Below are 20,539 nucleotides of genomic sequence, written 5' to 3'. Positions count from 1 at the left end.
CTAACCTATGACGTTTGGCAAGTTAGGCGTATTAAATGCATTTTTGAGTTATGATATTTTCAATTTACAATGGGTTTATCAGGAGGTAAACCCACTCTCAGCCAAGGAAGATATGTATAGACAGAACTAACCTGTGGTGAAAAAAAATCAGAACCGTGATTACCTCTGGAAGGTGGGGAGGCGGGTAGGGGTGGCCATTGCCTGAGAAAGGGCATGAGGGAACTTTCTGGAGTGATGTTCATGTTACATTACCTTGATAGGGATTTGGGCTGACAGATGTATACATGTGTCAGCAGTTATCAAACAGTGCACACGAGGTTTGTGCATTTCATTATGTGAAACAGGCACTCAAAAGAAAAAAAGAACTGGGAACATATACTGAAGTCTAGTTAATGATACATACACTAAAGTATTTGGGGCAAGGTATACTGATGTCTGGAATTTTCTTTGAGATGTATCCAAGATTAAGACGGTTTGATGGATGGATCAAGGGATAAATATGTGATAAAGTGAGGACAGTAAAGTGTAAATTGTAGAATCTAGGAAGTGGGAGGGGTATTCACAGTAAAATTCTTTAACTTTTCTAAATTGTGATAAAATGTTGGGGACAATCCATATCTATCAAGTACCTACTAAATGCAAGAGAAATGAAACGAAGAAAGAGCTTAGGCTTCAGATGTCAGGCAGCAAACGTGGGACCAATTCTGAGGTAATAGCTATGCAATCCTGGGAAAGTCACTTAGTGCCTCTGTGCCTCTGTTTTCCCATTTGTAAATGGAGATAATAAGAGTACAATAACAGGGGTGCCTGGGTGGCTCCAGTTGGTTGAGCATCCAACTTCGGCTCAGGTCATGATCTCACGGTTGGTGGGCTCGAGCCCCGTGTTGGGCTCTGTGCTGACAGCTCAGAGCCTGGAGCCTGTTTTGGATTCTGTGTTTCCCTCTCTCTCTCCCCCTCCCCTGCTTGCGCTCGCACGCTCTCTCTCTCAAAAATAAATAAACATTAAAAAAATTGTTAAATAATAGTACCTACCACATAAGGCCTGGGGACTAAATGAAATTGGTATATAAGCCCTCCATATAACACCTAGCCCAGGGTAAGCCCTCAAGAATGGTACCCAATCATAGCAAGGCACATTCTTATCATCTAAATGGGACAGTAGACAGAATAATAAAGTACAGAAATGACTATCAGCCCAAGTGTGACTAAAATAAGTCTAAACACAAAATCTTAGTGCCAGACAGAACCTTTTTTTTTTTTTTTTAAAGTTTTTAAAGTTTATTTATTTATTTTGAAAGAGAAAGCATGCATGCATGAGCAGGGTAAGGGCAGGGAGAGAGGGAGAGAGAGAATCCCAAGCAGGCTCCATGCTATCAGTGCAGAGCCCAATGTAGGACTTGACCTTACAAACCAGGAGATTATGACCTAAGCCAAAGTCCGACGCTTAACCAACTGAGCCACTCACGCGCCCCTGGACAGAATCTTTGTATGTGGAAAGTAAAGCCCAAAGAAGTGAAGGCAATCCAATGAGCACACGGCCAGGCTGGATCACACTGGCTCGAGTCCAGAGGCCCCATGTAGCTACTGCCGAAGACAAAACGCAAGCAATTCATAGATGCAGAAATATGAAAGGCCAACAAACACAAACAGGTATTCAGCCTCAGTCATATCACAGACACATGAAATGAAACAGAGACATGCTATTGTCCACTTATCAGGTTAGTAAAAACTACCATCATTAATAACATCAATCAAATAGAAGATAGGAAGCAGGGTATCTGCTATGTGTTGTTGGGAGTATAAATTGGTATAAGGGCAAGTTGGTGGTATCTATGAAAATATTTAAATGTACATATTCCTAGACTGGGCAATTCTACATATAGGACATCTACAGATATGTCCACACAATAAACATGGCTGATCTTTGCATCATTATTTGTAATTCAAAATTCTGTCAATACAAAGATCATATCACTAGGGAAATAGCAAGATTATAGAACTGGACAGTTAAAAAGAATGAAGGGGCGCCTAGGTAATTCAGTCGGTTAAACATCCGACTTCAGCTCAAGTCATGATCTCATGGTTCATGGGTTCGGGCCTCGGATAGGGATCTGGCTGACAGCCTGGAGCCTGCTTCAGATTCTGTCTCCCTTTCTCTCTCAGCCTCTCCCCTACTTGGGCTCTCTCTCTCTCAAAAATAAAAAATAAACATTAAAAAAAATTTTTTTTAAAGAATGAAGATTTGTATATACTAACCTAGAAAGATTCTATTCTATATTAAGCGAAAAACTCAAGTTGCCATATAATTTTTACTAAAATTTTAAAAACTATGTATATGTGTGCATATGTATTCATGGAGATTATGTATGTGCAATATTTGCAAACGCATAGAAAAATGTATGCTCTGGGAAAGAGACAGATTTTAGAAGAGTCAATGGCTTTGTGTTTCATCTATATTGTTTTAATTTTTTACAATGAGAATATTTAGCTGGTAGGGGTGTATGTGTGTGTGTATCTAGGCCTAGGGGTTTTATTTCATTATTTTTTTTTTCAATGTTTCTTTTTTGAGAGAGAGAGACAGAGGCAGAGAGAGAGGGAGACACAGAGTCCAAAGCAGGCTCCAGGCTCTGAGCTGTCAGCACAGAGCCTGACGGGGGCTTGAACTCATGAACCATGAAAGCATGACCTGAGCCGAAGGCAGTCGCTTAACCAACTGAGCCACTCAGGCGCCCCTAGGCCTAAGGGCTTTGGATAGTGGGATTATGCATAATATTTCTTCTACTTTTCTATATGCTCTTTATTTCCTACAGAAAATTTTTTTAATATTTATGTAAAATTATATTTATGAAACATGATATTGCATGTAAATATAAATAAATAATATGTGCATATGTGATAAATATGTTATATATAAGATATATATAACAAGCTTTAAAAAAAATTGCCTGAAAATATCCATTACAGGATTTTGTCTGTGGTTTTCTCCATGCAGTACAGGCAAACAGGGGTAGTAACACTTTAGCTTTTTAGCTAATAGCCTTTCCCAGCATATGTTACTTTTGTGATTTTAAAAGATTAGAAAGAAAAAAAAAAGGAAGGTTTGACAATCCACTTAGCATTTAGGCTGTAAACCAAGTTTGCAACTGTAAGTTCAAGGCTTGCCATCTCATGCCTTAGGAAAGTTTCAGTGACTTGGGGGACTTGGTTAAAATAGATCTCACTAGTGTCTTGTGGCTTTAAGTGGGGACATATTTAAATGGGTCACCCTGCAGCTGGCAAAATAGAAGCCCCAGGAAATGGAAACTATAACGTTAGAATCCCAAGACAAGGCGCCCAGACTTGGCTGCTGTGGGTGGACACTTAAAAGGGTCAGTCCTCCCCACCCCACTCCCAGACCACACTCATAAATAAATACAAAGGAAATACTTTCCCAAGAGAGCCGGCCTCTCTCCCTTGGCCTCTGACCTCCCTAAGCGGCCGTTTCCTACAGCCCAGAGGCCTTTCTCGGCGCCAGTCCATACCAAGGTTTGCAAAAGCGACCAGGCAGGACTCGAACAGCAGCACCTGGCCGGTCCCGTCCCGGCCGGGGCCCCAGCCGAGCGGCGCAGAGGGACGCCTGTCGCCTTCCCGCCACCGCCACTGCCCGAGCCTCTCCCAGCCGGTCCTGCTTAGAGCTCCTCAGCGCCCCGTGACTCAAGACCAGGTCACACGGAGCTTATCTAGCTCCAGGTGTGCTCGCTCCGACTGCACGCTTCTCACATGACATCAGCCGGCCGGCCGGCCCAACCGCCCGCCGGCTCCGGCTCCCTTGGAACCCGCGGCGCTCAGCACTTCCAGGCAGCCGGCCGGTGCAGCCGCAGCCCCGCGGCGCCTCCCGCCGAGATACCGTCTCCCCTGGAACGCAGCGATCCCGCAGGCCCCGGGAGGAACGACGCGGGAGAGGTGCCAGGACCGCGGCCAGGTCCCCAGCTGATCTTCCAGGTGCACCTCCTCAGCCCCAGGAGGGGTTTGCCGCAGTCCGCTGGGCGCTAGACTCCGCTAACCACCCCCCCCCCCCCCGCCCAATTTCTGTGTGACCTTCAGCAAGTCCCGTCCCTCTCTAGGCCTCAGCTATTTCAACTATAAAATCTCCATGGGCCTGAGAGTTCAAACTTGGCCAGGAGCCCTTGCCTTTGCCGGGAGAGGTATTCTGCTCAACTACAAATTGCAGGTTCTAAATCCTGCTCTGCCTCTGAACTGCTGTGTGACCTTGAGCCCATCATCCAACATCTCTGAATATCAGAGGATAATAAAAATAATCCCCTGTAAGCGATGGTAAAGTACCTGGCAGAGAGAAAGGGCCAAGGGCCTTGTAAAACCCTCAGCCCTCAGTTTAAACTGCTGCCTGACTATAGGCTCTTTGAAACATCAAGGGAATATGGATAATTGACAAGCCGCACCACTCCCACCTCAAGGACAGTGAGGTGGGGAGAGGAGTGGAGGCTTTCCAGTTCTGCTCCCCACCCCTCCCAATCCGGCTCCCAACAACACTCTCTAATTCAGGCTACCTCAGAAAATGCTGATGGGGGGGTGGGGATGGGGTGCAGTGAGCAGATCTTAAAGTACCCAGGGCCTGACCCAAAGTAGAACTTCAAGCCCCCAGCCTGAGTCCTGGGGGAACCTGTTAATCATAGCACAGGGTGGGCTGGGCCCTCCCATACCCTTGAAACTTTAAACTACACCAGGTCAGAGCCCCTCCCCTTTCCCCACCACACCCGGGAGAGGCCTGGGACAAGGCCGGGGGCCCAGAGCCACCAACAGGACCCGGCTCACATGGATGATCTAGTTCCCGTCTGTGGCGTCCACTTCAGGTGAGGGGGGTCTGGCTGGGGACAGACGTCTGGTTTAGAAGGAGCAAGAGCAGCCGTGCTGCTCTGGAGACCTGTGACACACCAAGTCCGGATCAGGGCTTCCTGAGTTCCAGCAACTAACTCCCTGCTCCACCCGAGTAGGGTGGATTCTCCCTTTCACACTAGCCCCAGTGCTGCCCCACCCAGTCCAGCTTCAGGTACCTGCCTCTGGGGGACCCCGCACATTTCAGGCCCGATTTCTGAAGACACACGCACCCTTTAATGAGCAGCCTCAAGCTAGGCCGGTGAGGGGGGCTCCAGGCAACAGGCTGGCTACCCAGACTCCCAGGGAATGAGGTGGAGGCACCAGGCAGGAGGCAGGAGGGGCACAATCCACGTGAGGGCTTCTGAGGAGAGCCAGGGGCACCGGAGGAAGCCCTTAGGCACACACCCTGGCACCTGAGCCAGGCCCGCAGAGAGTAAACAAACTAGATACTCAGAGCTGCCAGGCACCAGGTCAAGTGTTCAAAGTTCAAAGCTTCCAAAGGAAGTGACCACCAGCACTCATTCTATCCCTCCCACACTCCCCCCTCCACCCCCACCTGTGATCCTTCTCATTTCCCTAACCCTCCAACACAATAGCTTCCCCCATGGTCTTCCTGGAATATGAGGCCCCAACTCCAATGTCCCCAACCCCAAAGGAACAAGCACACCTCCACCCGAGGCTATCTATAATTAGTCATGTCCAGCAACCAGGAGGATGTTTCCTGGAAAGCCCTCATCACAAAAGGACAGAGGGGAAGCTGAGGAGGTGGCAGGCCATTGACAAAGAGCCAGTGAGGTCTGTCAGGAAGCCAGAGACCTCAGGAGAGCAACTTTCAATATCCCCAAATAGAAAGTAGCCTCTGAACCAAAAGGGTGGGGAAAGTTAGACAAGGCCTGGCCCATTGCCATGCCAACAGGAAACCGACCTGCCCAAGAAAGGGCTCCAGAACTGGTAAGAACATGGAAAGGTGATCTTGCTCTTAACTGTCTGGTTGACCTTCCCTCCCTTCCAGCATGGACCCAGTGCATACACACTTCGGGCAGTTCACTCTCCTTATGGGGAATTACAAGGCCTCCTCAGCAACAGACATGCCAGGTACTCCAAAAGACAAATGAGCCCACACAAACCAGCCTGAATCACTGGCCAGGTGAAGGGGGGGAGGGAACCCAATTCCATAATTTTGGGAGTCTGTCAGAGGGCAGGAAGGCTCCAGGCAGGAGAGCTCCTCCCAAGAAGCATTGTCCCCAACCTCTCTGCACAAACACAAACCAAGAGGACATTGCCAAATACATGCCCGGTTGGCTGAGTAGGCCAAAGCAGTACCCTTAAAAAATATACCGTCTGCCTCCCCCCCCATGCCCCCCCCCCACACCCCGTTCATTCTGGCTGGAGCCTTTCCAACTAATCAGCAGGACACATGTGCCTTGCAACAGGGTGACATCCCCATCCCCCCTCCCTGCCCCCAACAAAGCCCCAATGTGTGCTATGTCCCTGCAGGCCTTATCTCAGCCAGGAACATGACCCACTCCTCACCATGCTTGGTACCAAGCCGCACCCCCACCCCCCACCACCCCCACCACAGGGGTGTGGAGCAGCTAACCTTACCACCTCGCCTCCCCATTGGCGAGACAACTGGCATGACAGGTTAGCAGGGCGGGGCGTCAGGGCAGTCTCTCCCAGAGGCCTGGGGCAGGCTGTCCGACCTTCCCACACACACCCCACCCCTTTGCAGGGAAAGGTGAGGTGAGCAGCCAGTCACAGGGGACAGGCAGCACTCCCTAATCTCCAAAGCCTACCATTCACTCACCCCCGTCTTCTGTCCCAAGGGGAGGGGGCCTGGGGAAGCGGGGTCTCCATTGTTTTGCCAGCTGTCTAGCAGCTGCTCCTTTGAGAGGAGCCCGCTGTCGGCCTGGCAGTGAAAGGGTGAAGGCCGCTGGGAGGGATAAAGGGTTCGGTGGAGGTGCTCGCCTTCCCCGCTGCCTTCCTCGGAGCCTCGCTCGGTCGGTCGGTCGGTCGGCCTGGGGGGGAGGGGGGGGGGCCTGGGCCTGGCCCCGAGAAGCCCCCTATCCCGGAGGCTGCAGCCTCCACCCCGCAGCCCGGGGCCACCTGGGCTCCCCTCAGCCCTCAATCCCCCTAAACCGAGGGCCACCCTGCCCTGCCTCCGCGCGCTCCCGAGCTGGCACAAGGGGCCGGAGCTCCCCTCCCCGCCCCTCCTTGTCGGCCCCCATTCCCGGGCGCCCAGCTCCGCGGCGCGCCCGGGGACCGGAGCCGGGAGTCCGGGCCGCCGCTTCCAGGGGACAGTGGGGGAGGAGGAGCCGGCGGGCCCCGCCGCCCGCCCGCCTTCCCGGCCCGAGCCCGCCCCGCCGCCCCACCCGGCCCGGGCAGCCCCCGAGCGGCCGCCCCCGCCGCCCCGCGCTCACCGGCCGCCGGAGCCCGCCCGGCAGGCAGCAGAAGCGGAGACGCGGCATCCAGCGGCCCCGGCCCGGTCCGGGCTGGAGCGCAGCGCGGCGCAGCGCAGCGCCGCCCCCCGCGGCCGCGCGAGCAGAGCCGAAAGGGAGCTCCCTGCTGGCGGCTCCGGGGATAAACGCCCGGCCTTCCTGGCAGCGCCTGGGCGCGCCTCCAGAACGGGCCATGCGGGCACGGGGCGCTGCTCTGGGAGCCTTCTGCCCGCGTCCGAGAGGCCTGGAGCTCCCGTCTGCGCTGGGCGCCGGAGGCCGCTGGGCACGCCCAGGGCAGGCACCGTGCCCGCATGTATAGAACAGGTTCCTTCCAAGGCCGGCACTGGACTCCGCGCGCTGTGTCCGAGAGGGTGCTGCCCAGGGCAGTGCTGTGCGGAGGACGCATTCGAGTCTTGCTGGTCACATCTTCCCAGGGTGGCTCTGCAGGGGCAGACATAGGGCGCTGCTCGATGGTGCCAGATGGCTTAGGCCGAAGCAGACACTGCCCGCATGTCCAGGGTGGCACTCACGGAATGTACTCCCCAGGGTGGTAGCTTGGTCTGAGAGAGCCCTGTCTCAAGTGCAGCTGCCTGAGGGGTGTACCGGGGCCCAGGAGACGCAGCCCTCAGCGGTGATCACTCAGTCCCCAAAGGAGTCCAACGATGCTAATAAGATTAACACCTTTCAGAAGCTTCTTGGTTTACAGGTCCTGTCATGTCCTCATCCAGTGAGATGTTTACCCAGGAAAGGATTATAGGTGTCCTGGGAGAGGTCAGAGGTGTTTAGAGACCAGTCTTCCAAGGTAGGTGCTATATCTTGAGTTTGGAGATGGAGAGGTGGATGCTTCTACAGGCAGTGTGCATACTGGAGTGGGATACCCCAGAATGTGGAAGAAACTGACTGCATGGTGCGGGAAGAAGGGTGTAGCAGACAAGAGCAGCTGCCTCCACAGTTAGCCCAACCAAGAATTTCTGCAGACAGAGGGGGCGGAAGCTGACAGATCAGGGAAGGTTAGAGCAAGGGGGCTCAGGAGCAAAGAGGTGAGTAAGAGCTGGGAGATCCTGAGGAATAGACCACACCCAGGATGTACATTTTGGATAGAGGAATAGTGTGCCACCCAAACTCGATTAAACAAATTTTTATTGAGAGGCTGGTGAGCGCCAGGTGCAGCCCCAGGCACTCCGGGGGACACTGAGAAATCAGACATAGAACCTCTTTCCAGAGAACTCACACAGAAGTGAGCTGTGACTGCAGGAGGGTACACCACACTGTCATCCCTAGGATGAGACAGTGACATCCCTAGGATGAGGACATGACATTGAGTGAAACCTTGGAGGCTGGGTTGGACAATACTATCATTACCGCTTCCTGAGCACCTACTATGTGATACACACACTCTCCATTCCTCACAACAAACCTATGACAAGAGACTATTATTATAGATAACGACTGAGTGCATGGACTCTGGAGTCAGGTTACCTGAATTCAAATCCCTGTCAAGTCCTAGCTGTGTTACCCTGGGCGATTTACAAAACCACTCTATGCCTCAGTTTGCTTATCTGAAAAATGGGGATAAATAACAGTGCCTGCCTCAAAGTTTATACTGAAAATCAAATGAGTTTAGTCTTGGGGTGGCTGTCTGGGTCCGCTGGTGGAGTGTGCAACTTTTGATCTTGAGATTGTGAGTTCGAGTCCCATGTTGGATGCAGAGATGGCTTACAAATAAAATCTTTAAAAACAAAAAACAAAAAATGAGTTTTGTCTTTTCAACAAATGATGCTGGAACAACTGCATATCCATAGGCAAGAAAACGAATCTAGACAAAGACTTCTCATCTTTTATGAAAATTGAAATGGATCATAGGCCTAGATGTAAAACACAGAACTATAAAACGGATAGACGATAACATAGATGGAAACCTATATGACCTTGGGTATGGTAATGATTTTTAAAAAATTTTAATCCCAGCATAGTTAACATACACTGTTATATTACTTTTGGGTATATAATACAGTGATTCAACAATTCTGTACATTACTCAGTTCTCTTCATGAGAAGTGTACTTTTAATCCCCATCACATACTTCCCTCACCGCCCTCCCCCCCTCTCGTAACCGTCAGTTTGTTCTCTGTAGTGAAGAGTCTGGTTTTTTGTTTCTCTTCTTTTTCTTTGTTTGTTTTGTTTCTTAAATTCCACCTATCAGTGACATCATATGGTATTTGTCTTTCTCTGACTTATTTCACTTAGTATTATGCCCTCTAGATCCACCCGCGTTGTTGCAAATGGCAACATTTAATTTTTTAAGGCTGAGTAATATTCCATTTTACATATGTACCCACCTCTTCTTTATCCATTTCATCTATTGATGGATACTGGGACTGCTTCCATAATTTGGCTATTGTCAATAATGCTGCAATAAACATAGGGGACCATACATCTTTTCAAATGAATGTTTTCCTATTCTTTGGATAAATACTCAATTGTGGAATTACTGGATCATATGGTAGTTCTATCTTTAATTTTTTGAGGAACCACCATACTGTTTTTCTGGAGTGACTGTACCAGTCTGCTTTCCCACCAACAGTGCATGAAGATTCCTTTTTCTCCACATCCTTGCCAACACTTGTGTTTTCTATTTTAGCCATTCTGACATGTATGAGGTGGTATCTCATTGTGGTTTTAATTTGCGTTTCCCTGATGATGAGTGATGTTGAGCATCTTTTCATGTGTCTGTTGTCCATCTGGATGTCTTCTTTGAAGAAATGTCTGTTCCTGTCTTCTGCTCATGTTTGAATTAGATTATTTGGGGGTTTTTGGTGTTGAATTGTATAAGTTCTTTATGTATTTTGGATACTAACCCTTTATTGGATATGTCATTTGCAAATATATTCTCCCATTTACTAGGTTGTCTTTTAGTTTCAATGATTGTTTGCTTTGCTGTGTAAAACTTTTACTTTGATGTAGTTCCAATAGTTTATTTTTGCTTTTGTTTCCCTTGCCTCAGGAAACAGATCTAGAAAAGATGTTGCTACAACCAATGTCATGGTGATGATTGTTTACATACAACATCAAAGGCATGATTCATGAAAGAAAAAATTGATAAGCTGGACTTCTTAAAAATTAAAAACATCTGTTCTGCAAAAGACAATACTAAGAGGTCACAAGCCACAGACTGGGAGAGAAAATTTGCAAAAGACACATCTGATAAAGGACGGTTGTCAGAAATATATGAAGAACTTTTAAATCTCAACAATAAGAAAGCAACCAGTCCTATTTAAAAATGGTCCAAAGACTTGAACAGACACTTCACCAAAGGAGACATATAGATGGCAAATAAGCATTTGAAAAGATACTCTACGTCATATGTCACAGGGAAATGCAGATTAAAACAACAGTGAGATATCACTGCACATCTATTAGAATGGCCCAAATCTAGAACAATGACAACACGAAATGCTCACAGGCATGTGGAGCAACAGGAACTCTCATTCATTACTGGTAGGAGTGCAAAATGGTACAATCACTGTGGAAGACAGTTTCGCAGTTTCCTACAAAATTAAATATACTCTTACTATATGATCCAGAGATTTCACTGTTTGTTATTTGCCCACATGGGAACTGAAAACTTCTATCCACACAAAAACCTGCACACAGATGTTTAGAACAGCTTTAATATAATTGCCAGTATATAAGCAACCCAGACATCCTTCAGTACCTGAATGGATAAACTGTGGTAGATCCAGACAGTGGAACATCATTCAGCACTAAAAAGAAATGAGCTACCAAGCCATGAAAAGGCAAGGAGGAACCTTAAATAACTATGTGAAAGAAACCAATCTGAAAAGGCTACATACTGTATGATTTCAACTCTATGACATTCGGGAAAAGGCAAAGCTATGGAGACAATAATAAGATCAGTGGTTGTCAGGGGCTGGAGGAAGGGAGAGATGAATAGGCAGAGCACAGAGGATTTTTCAGGCAGTGAAACGATATGATATGGATACATGTCATTACACATTTGTCCAAACCTGTGGAATGTACAACACCAAGAGTGAACCATAATGTAAGCTATAGACTTTGGGTGATGATGGTGTGCCAATATCAGTTCATCAGCTATAACAAATGTACCACCGTGGTGCAGGATGTTGATGGCACGCAGTGGGGGGGGTGGGGGGGTGGGGGCTGTGCCTGTGTTGGGGCAGAGGGTATATGGGAACTCTGCACTTTCAGCCCCATTTTGCTATAAACCTAAAATTACTTTTAAAAATAAAATTTCTTGGGGGAGCCTGGGTATCTCAGTCAGTTGAACATCCAACTCTTGATCTTGGCTCAGGTCATAATCCCAGGATCATGGAATAGAGCCCCACACTGGGCTCCGTGCTAGGTGTGGAGCCTGCTTAGAATTCTGTCTCTCTCTCTCTCTCTCTGTCTCTCTCTCTGCCCCTCTACCCACCCTGCTCTCTCTCTCTCTCTCAAATAAAAATAAAAATGAAATTTCTTAAGTTTGAAATAATGAAATGAGCTAATATATAAAAAGAAGAGTGTCCAGCACATAGTAAGCATTCTATAACTATTAGCTTTACTATTCACATCTGTCCTAACTCATAGCTATGGAAACTGAAGCACAGACAGATTTATGACTTGTACACAGCCTGCAAGTGACAGAGTCAGGATTCAAGCTGAGGTCCCCAAGGCTCCAAAGCCCATGTTCTTCCCCCTACAACATGACAGTGAATGAATAGGCATATTAACATGTATCTTTTGGGGGCACCTGGGTGGTTCAGTTGGTTGAGCGATTGACTCTTGATTTCTCAGGTCATGATCTCGAGGTTCGTGAGTTTAAACCCTGCACTGTCAGTGCAAAGCCTGCTTGGGATTCTCTCTCCCTCTCTGCCCCTCCCACCCCATAAATAAACAAACTTAAAAAAAAATGTTTTGTTTATGTGTGTCCACATCTAGGCACTGTTGGGGTAGTATAGAGTATTCTTTTTTTTTAATGTTTATGTATTTTTGAGGGACAGAGCACAAACAGGGGAGTGGCAGAGGGAGGGAGACACAGAATCCAAAGCAGGCTCCAGGCTGTCAGCACAGAGCCTGATGCAGGGCTTGAACTCACAAACTGTGAGGTCGTGACCTGAGCCAAAGGCTGACGCCCAACTGACCGAGCCACCCAAGCACCCCCTAGCACTGGGTATTCTTAAGAGCTCCTCTAGCCTGACCCAGGAAGCAGTTTCAGAGACCGGATAGGTTTGAAACACCAAGATAACATCCACAATGACTGGTGGGCTCATGGTCTCATGGTTTTTAGTCTTTTACTTCCCAAAGAAGTAATCTCTGCCAGGGCTCTGTGTGAAAGTAAAGCACCTCTCTCCCCCTTGTAGAAAAATATCAGAGGGGTGTCCACATAAAATAGCCCAGATGACCGTGGAAAGGCTAGTTTTTTTTCCCCCCAGAAGATTCCTGAGCTTCTAAAGCAATCTGACTTTAATCAAGGATCCCCCTCAGAGAGAAACCTGGTGATAACAGTCACTTACGTCAGCGGAGCCCTTACTATGCAGTCAGTGCTGTTATTACCCCCATTTTACAGATTAGAAACCAGGCTTAGGAAGGTGAAATAATCTGCCCAAGGCCACGTGACTAATACATAGCAGAGCCTGGAATGCTTGCTCTGATCACACTCTGTTGGGCTGTGTCCCGGGTGCAGTGGAAAGCGCATGGGCTTTGGAGCCACACAGCCGGAGAGGACACTTGGTCTAGCAGCTGCTAGCAAATTCCTTAGCCTCCTTACGCCTCAATTTCCTCCTCTATAAAAAGGGGATAATAACAATGCCTGCCTCACAAGGGTATGAGAGGATAGAACAAGCAAACTCATTTAAAGCAATTAACCCAGTACTTGATACATAGCAAGTGGTTAACAGATGTTAGCCCTTATTAATCTCTCTGAACCTTTAGTTCCTCATCTGTAAAATGGGGGCTAATAATAGTATGTAGGTCACAGAGTTATTGTGAGGCTTACGAGAAATGGCAAATGACATGTGAGATGAGACTGTTATGGTGGCAAACTACCATACCATGGCCGTCCAAAAAGGGTCGCAGAAAAGCAAGCCAGCTTTTTTAAAAAGCCCACAGAATTACAAATCTGCCTGATAACAAGTGCTATTCAGATGACAAAGGCACACCTTGAATATTTTCCCTCAAAACGCATTTATTAGCTTAAGATCCTTTATTTCTTTGCTTCGAAGCTTGGAGTGTAGGTGGAGAATGCTCTCCAGGAAACTTAAGTCTAAATTCTTTTTCCCTTTTTTTTTTTGAGAGAGGGGCACAGAGAGAGAGGGAGAGAGAGGGAAGCGGGGCTCACCTGAAGCCAGGTTCAACCTGAAGTGGGGCTCACGGGAAGGGGGCTTGAACTCACCAACTGTGAGCTCATGACCTGAGCCAAAGTCAGATGCATAACAACTGAGCCATCCAGGCGCCCCGTAAATCTAAATTCTTAGAAGACGGTACTTGCAGAAGTTCAGTCCAAAATAAAGGAGCACATCTCTGATATGACATGCAAATGTTTTATTTGAGGAAAGTTCAGACACATACGAAACTAAACAATAATATAACACACACCATCCCCCACCCCCGCCCCAAGTATCCATTGCACAACTTCAATAGCTTCCAACTCAAGGAAAATTTGTTTCAACTATACTCCCTCCTACCCAGTAGAGATTTTTTTTAATGTTTATTTTATTTTTGAGGGGGAGGGGGCAGACAGAGGGGGGGGACAGAAGATCTGAAGCAGACTCTGTGCTTATAGCAGACAGCCCTATGCGGGGCTTGAACTCAGGAACCTTGAGATCATAACCTGAGCCCAGGCATCCCTACCCAGTAGAGTTTTGAAGCAATTCCCACATATCATATCATTTCATCTGAAAAGATTTTAGTATAAATCTCTAAAAGATAAGGATTATTTTAAAAACAAAACCACAATACCATTGTCACACCTAAAGATTTTAAACAATAATCACCTAAAGGGTGCCTGGGTGGCTCAGTGGTTAAGAAACTGACTTCTGCTCAGGTCATGATCTCGCAGTTTGTGAGTTTGAGCCCCACATCGGGCTTTCTCCTGTCAGCATGGAGCCCACTTAGGAACCTCTGTCTCCCTCTCTCTGCCCCTCCCCCACTTGTGCATGCACACTCTCGAAATAAATAAATGTTAAAAAAATTATTTTTTTAATTTTTTTAATCTTTTAATGTTTATTTATTTTTGAGAGAAAGAGACAGAGAGCGACAGAGAGAGCGAGACAGAGAGCGACAGAGAGAGCATGAGCAGGGAAGGGGCAGAGAGAGAGGGAGACGCAGAATCCGAAGCAGGCTCCAGGCTCTGAGCTGTCAGCACAGAGCCTGACGTGGGGCTCAAACCCATGAATCGTGAGATCATGACCTGAGCCAGAGTCAAGCGTCAGACGCTCAACCAACTGAGCCACCCAGGGATGCCCTCCAAAAGGGGCGCCTTTTTAAATTTTTTTTAATGTTTTTATTTATTTTTGAAGGAGAGAGAGAGAGAGACAGAGCATAAGCAGGGGAGGAGCAGAGAGAGAGGGAGACAAAGAATCTGAATCAGGCTCCAGGCTCTGAGCTGTCAGCACAGAGCCTGATGTGGGGCTCGAACTCAGGAACTGTGGGATTATGACCTGAGCCGAAGCTGGACGCTCAACCGGCTGAGCCACCCAGGTGCCCCCCCAAATTTTTTTAAATAAATGAACAATAATTGCTTAGTATTGTCAAATAATCAGTGTTCAAATTTCTAATTGTCTCCATTAATGTCTTTTTTAAAAAACTGCTTGTTTGTTTGTTTGAATCAAGATCCACATGTTTCAGTAAGCTGAAAACTTTTAAGTATCTTTTAATCTAAACTTTTTTCTTTCTTTTTTCTTCCTGCAATTTATTTGTTGAACAAACTAGGTCATTTATCCTATAAATTTTTCACAGTCTGGACTTTGCTGATTGAATCCCCATAGGATAGTTTACTATGATGCTCTGATCTCTGTATTTCCTATAAATTGGTAGGTACATCTAGAGGCTTGGATAGATTTGAATTTAATTTTTTTGGCAAGAATACTTCATAGATGGTATAATCTTCTTTTCACAGGAGGCACATAGTGTCCCGTTGTCTCTAAAATGACACTTTAAGACATCAGAAATATGATTGTCTTTACTAAAAGTGTAAGAATATAAAAAGAACCCACCCATCCATAGATGAACGGATAAACAAAATGTGACATTTACATACAGTGGGATATTATTCAGCCATATGTAATTGAACTTTGAGGACATTATGCTAAGTGAAAGAAATCAGACACGGGGGACAAATAATGTATGATTCCACTTATATGAGGTATACAGAATATGCAAATTCACAGAGACAGAGAGTAGAATAGAGGTTACCAGGGGCTGATGGAGGGAAGGAATGGCGAGTAATTATTTAATGGGTACAGTGTTTTGGTTGGGGATGATGAAAAAGTTCTGGAAATGGAGAGTGGTGATATTTGTACAATATTGTGAATGAACTTAATGCCACTGAATTGTACACTTAAAAATGGTTAAAATGGGGGGTGCCTGGTTAGCTCAGTTGGTTGAGTGTCCGACTTCAGCTCAGGTCTTGATCTCGCTCATGAGTTCGAGTCCCACATCTGGCTCTGTGCCGACAGCTCAGAGCCTGAAACCTGCTTCGGATTCTGTGCCTCCCTCTCTCTCTCTGCCCCTCTCCCACTCATGCTCTGTCTCTCTCTGACTCTCTCTCTCTCTCTCCAAAATAAATAAACATTAAAGAAAAAAATTTTTATAATAGTTAAAATGGTAAATATTATGTTATTCATATTTTACCACAATAAACACTCCCACACAACAGATAAGTCTCAAATGTCCACGGCAGACATCACTCTAGAGGCTAGCCTGGAGCTTTCACCATCTCGTGCAAATATCCCAAATGAATCATGTCCAGAGCCAGATGTACAACCTTCCTCGATGACTCCTCCGTTCAGCTGATGACCCTAATCCTTGGTAGGGGAGCCAACAGTGCGTTCTCCTTGCCTCCTCCTCCCTCTGCCCCCATCCACTCAGGCATCCAGATCTACTCCACAAATAGCTCTCCAATCTGCACTGTTTATCTCCACTGCCTTCGTCTTAGTTCAGGCCTCGTCAGCTGTCGTCTGGACAATTGCAACAGCTTTCTCATTCCAACCTGTCTTCCATATGCCTGGCTGCCAGAAGGATCCTTCTAAAATACACATACGATCCTGTCACTCCCTCCCTGGCTTGGAATTCTTCAAAGGCTCCCAATGATGGCCTAGCACAGGGACCAGCAAACTTTTTCTGTGAAGGGCCTGATAGCGGATATTTTAGGCTTTACCCTCACCTGCTCAACTCCACGACTATAGCACAAAAGCAGCCACAGACGATATAAAGACAAATAGGTATGACTGTGTTCCAATACAAATTTATTTATAAAAACAGGTGGTGAACCAGATTGGGGCCCGAGGGCTATAGTTTGCTGAGCCCTGGCCTATAGGATAGAACCCAGGCTTCTCTGCATCGCCCAAAAGGCTATTGGCTACCTCTCCTCTCAGGACCTAGGCATCAATAGCCCGAGGCCCGAGGAAAACAGCTTCCACTACAGCAAGCAGGACTCTAATTAGACCTTGGGAAGAACTTAGCTATTGAAGGATTGTTAAGATTGGCCCAAGTTGTGGAGGGAGGTGGAGGAAGGCCCATCTCTCCTGGTTTTCCGACACGCCCCGTCTGGACCCACGCCTCATTCTGTCCTAAAGATCAAAACAAAATTAAATCAGTGTGTATGAGTGAGCCCCCATTCCATACAAAGCACCCCATTGCTATCCTGTCTGCCATGGAGGTGCAAAGCCCAGCTGGAGACACTTGCAAAGTTGCAGCAGGATGGATTTAAATAACAGCTCCAGGCGGCAGTAAAGGGAAGTCACAAAACAGTGCATGACTAAGTATCAGATGGAGTCTTCGAGGAGGCTCAGAGGAGCAAAAAACAAAACAACAGAGGCGGGGTCGAGGAAGGCTTCATAGAAAGAAGGTAGGGTTTGAGTCCATAATTGTAGAATTTATGATAATCACAGCATCCACTGCTTGCTGAGGGACATTGTGTGCCCAGTACTTTATTTATATTGTCTTGTTGAATCCTCACAACAACCTAGTACGTAGGTATTATTAGTCCCTTTTGTTTTGAGAGAGAGAGAGAGAGAAAGAGAATGTTAAGCAGGTTCCACGCTCAGCAAGGAGCCCAACACGGGGCTCCATCCCACGGCCCTGGGATCATGACCTGAGCCGAAAGCAAGAGTCGGATGCTCAACCGACTGAGCCACCCAGGCACCCCTATTAGTCCCTTTTTTTTATACGGAAGGAAATTGAACTTCAAAACACCAAGCAGCTTGCCCAAGGTCACATAGCTGAGCAGGATTAGTTTGGCTCTGAAGCCTACGAGGTCGAAGCTGCCCAGGAGGGGCAAAGGGTGGGAGGGATCTGGTGCAGGTCTGGGGCACAGGTCCTGATGTGGCTGGCCTGGGAAAGGGCGAATGACAAGGTTGGAAAGGGAGGTCTGGGCTGGCTCATGGAAGGCGCTGGATGCCAAGCTCAGGAGCTTCAGGTGGCAATCACGTACGGGTTGCAATGGAGGGAGGGGGCAGCGCGGGCACATTCAGCAGTAGCAGGGCAGTGAGTATGCAAGTCTGTGCCAGAAGGATGCTGTTGGGACCAGCAGGAGGGGACAGGTATAGGAGAGACACAGAAGAAAAGACTCGTGTGGGGACACAGCTACCAACAGCCGTAGGAGCAGGTGAGGGAGGAGTTGCCCATTCATCCAGTTCTGGGTGGACCGGGCAGCAAGCAATGCCCTAGACAGCTAAGGTTAACATGGCAGCCGATGTTCCCTATGACTCTCTACTACTACTAAGCCCTTTACATGTATAAATTCATCTCATCCTCACAGCGTTCTTACGAGGCAGGATCTATTATTATTCCCATTTTCCAGGTGAAGGAACTGAGGCACGGAGGGGTTAAGCAACTCATCCAAAATTACACGGCAATGGCAGAGCTGGGATTCGAACTTGGGCAGCCTGCCTCCAGTCACCTTGCTTCTGATCCCTTCATTATACTGTGTCTATTGAGGTAATGCCTTCAGGAGGAAGCACGGTTCCCCACTTCCCTCCACGTTCCCCACCCTCAAGGATCAAGCAGGAGAGGTACGTCAATGGCAGGATTTTTCACCAGGTGGCCCTTCCCAGTAAGATCTCAGGTCTCTGCTGCTACCTTGAGCCAGGTGTCACTCACCGTTGGGCAGAGGTCTGTGCTGGGGCCTGAACTGTCCAGGCACCGACCGGCTGGAGGAAACATGGAGCCCAGTCCTGTCCTCATCAGAGTAGAGCAGGGGAGGACGGGCAGGCCACCCCCAGGAGTGGCAGCTACTGGGCCACAAACAGGGGAAGGAGCCCAAGTGGTGCAGCTCCACCGGGTTCAGGAGGAAGTATCCCACCCCCACCCTGAACTTGAAGTTCAAGTACATCATCATCTCCCTGGCCCTGGAAACACCGAGGTCAGTGCTAGTGGGCCAGGGGTAGGAATGTCAGTGAAACTAAGGAACATCAAACCTAAACAGACGGTATGGCCCCACCAGGAGGGCCAGCCCCACAAAAGGTCCTCAGCACATTGTGACAACGGAGATGGAGATAACCCTGTCTGACCTCAGCGTTGGAGTCTGGGCTGCAGCCCCAAGGCATTTGGGGAGATTCCTCTCTGCCACCAAGAGCTGTCCCTCTAGGAAGTGAGAACACCCCAGAAGCCGCAGCCTGGGTCCCTGTGGCCAGGGGCCAATGAGCCACCTTAAACAATTAATGGATGTCGGGGTAGGAATAGGGAAGGAAAGGGGTGAAGACATAGAGCCCCAGCAGCCAGACATTTGCATGACTATTTCTGGATCACAGCAGAGAGCTCCGGTTCCATCTGTGCCTGCCGCCCAGGCGTGCCACTCGCTGCCTGACAAGGACAAGAAGACGAGCTGGCAGAGAAAAGGACACTGAGGAAGAAGGGACGGAAGCAGCGACTCTCACAAGGAGCCCTGATGCAACCCCACGTTAACCAAGACCATCTGCACGCTTACGCTGCAATCGGGCTTCCGCTGAAAGGTTCCTAACTAAATGGGCTTTTGAACCTTCCAGGGCATTTTTTTCAGACCTACGTAGCACGAGGCATGTTTCCCCCAAGGTGCTACAGCAGACTATTCTTGGCTTAGGTTGCTTTTTCTCCAGGTTCCAGGGTGACCTATGACTTTTGGTCACCATGCCAGGGTTTGGAAGAGAGAGGTCTTACAGCCCCTGGCCTTGCCCAATGGATGTTCCTTAAAGGCATCGTGTTGCAAATATCTCATCTCAGTTTACATTTCTGTTACTTCTTTTTTTTCTTTTAATTTCTTTTTAAAGTTTATTTCTTTATTTTGAGAGAGAGAGAGCACAAGTGGGGAGGAACAGAGAGGAGGAGAGAGCAAGAATCCCAACCAGGCTCCCCGAAGAGCCCGAAGCAGGGTGCAAACCCATGAACTGTGAGATCATGACCTGAGCCGAAATCAAGAGTTGGACGCTTAACCTACTGAACCACCCAGGCGCCCCTATATTTCTGTTGCTTCTGATCTCAGGAATTACTGCAAATATTTCCAAGGCACAGTTTGGGGGGCATTTACACCCACTACCTCCGTCAGCACCCTCTTTCAGCCTCCCAAATACATATACAACCTAAATAGAGCAGTGGCATGCTTATGGTGTAAACCCAGGGTCAAGACAGGACCCCAGCCTTTGCCACTGACTTGATTGACTTCCCTAATCTCCTCCTAAACAGATTCCTGGAGCTGCCACTGGAACACCCCCTCCCCCGCCCCCACCTCCCCTTAACTTTCAAAGAACCAGACCCTCTTGATTCTTATCTCCCTGGCTGGTCAACTTGCCTGTTCCTCAACTCTCCTGGAGGTAAGTTCAACCTCTTGCTGATCCTGGAGGAAGTGGTCTCTTAGAATAGCCACAAGCATCTCCAACTCAGCATGTCTGGATTCAACTTGTTCCCTTGGGAAGGAGTGGTATTGTGGCCACAGCACTGTTTTGGATTTAGATGTCCCCAGAACTGTGTGATCTTGGGCAAGTTGCTTAATCTCTCTCTGCTTCTGTTTCCTC

The 20,539-nt window shown here is 48.0% G+C and overlaps 1 protein-coding gene across 5 annotated transcripts in view; it reads right to left on the bottom strand.

The window, feature by feature from the left end:
• MYO18A (myosin XVIIIA) overlaps window positions 1–7,367 on the bottom strand; it is a 102,040-nt gene extending 94,673 nt beyond the window's left edge. For all 5 annotated transcript variants that reach the window (XM_042967118.1, XM_042967121.1, XM_042967119.1 and 2 more), the window contains exon 1: window positions 7,296–7,367. The gene's annotated coding sequence lies outside the window, so the exon portion shown is untranslated. The remainder of the gene's footprint in view (window positions 1–7,295) is intronic.
• Between the last annotated feature and the right edge of the window lie 13,172 nt (window positions 7,368–20,539).

Source organism: Panthera tigris, chromosome E1 (genome assembly GCF_018350195.1).
Source record: "Panthera tigris isolate Pti1 chromosome E1, P.tigris_Pti1_mat1.1, whole genome shotgun sequence".
Taxonomy (NCBI): domain Eukaryota; kingdom Metazoa; phylum Chordata; class Mammalia; order Carnivora; family Felidae; genus Panthera; species Panthera tigris.
Note: the sequence above shows the minus strand (reverse complement) of the source record. Positions and strands in the feature narration are given on the sequence as shown.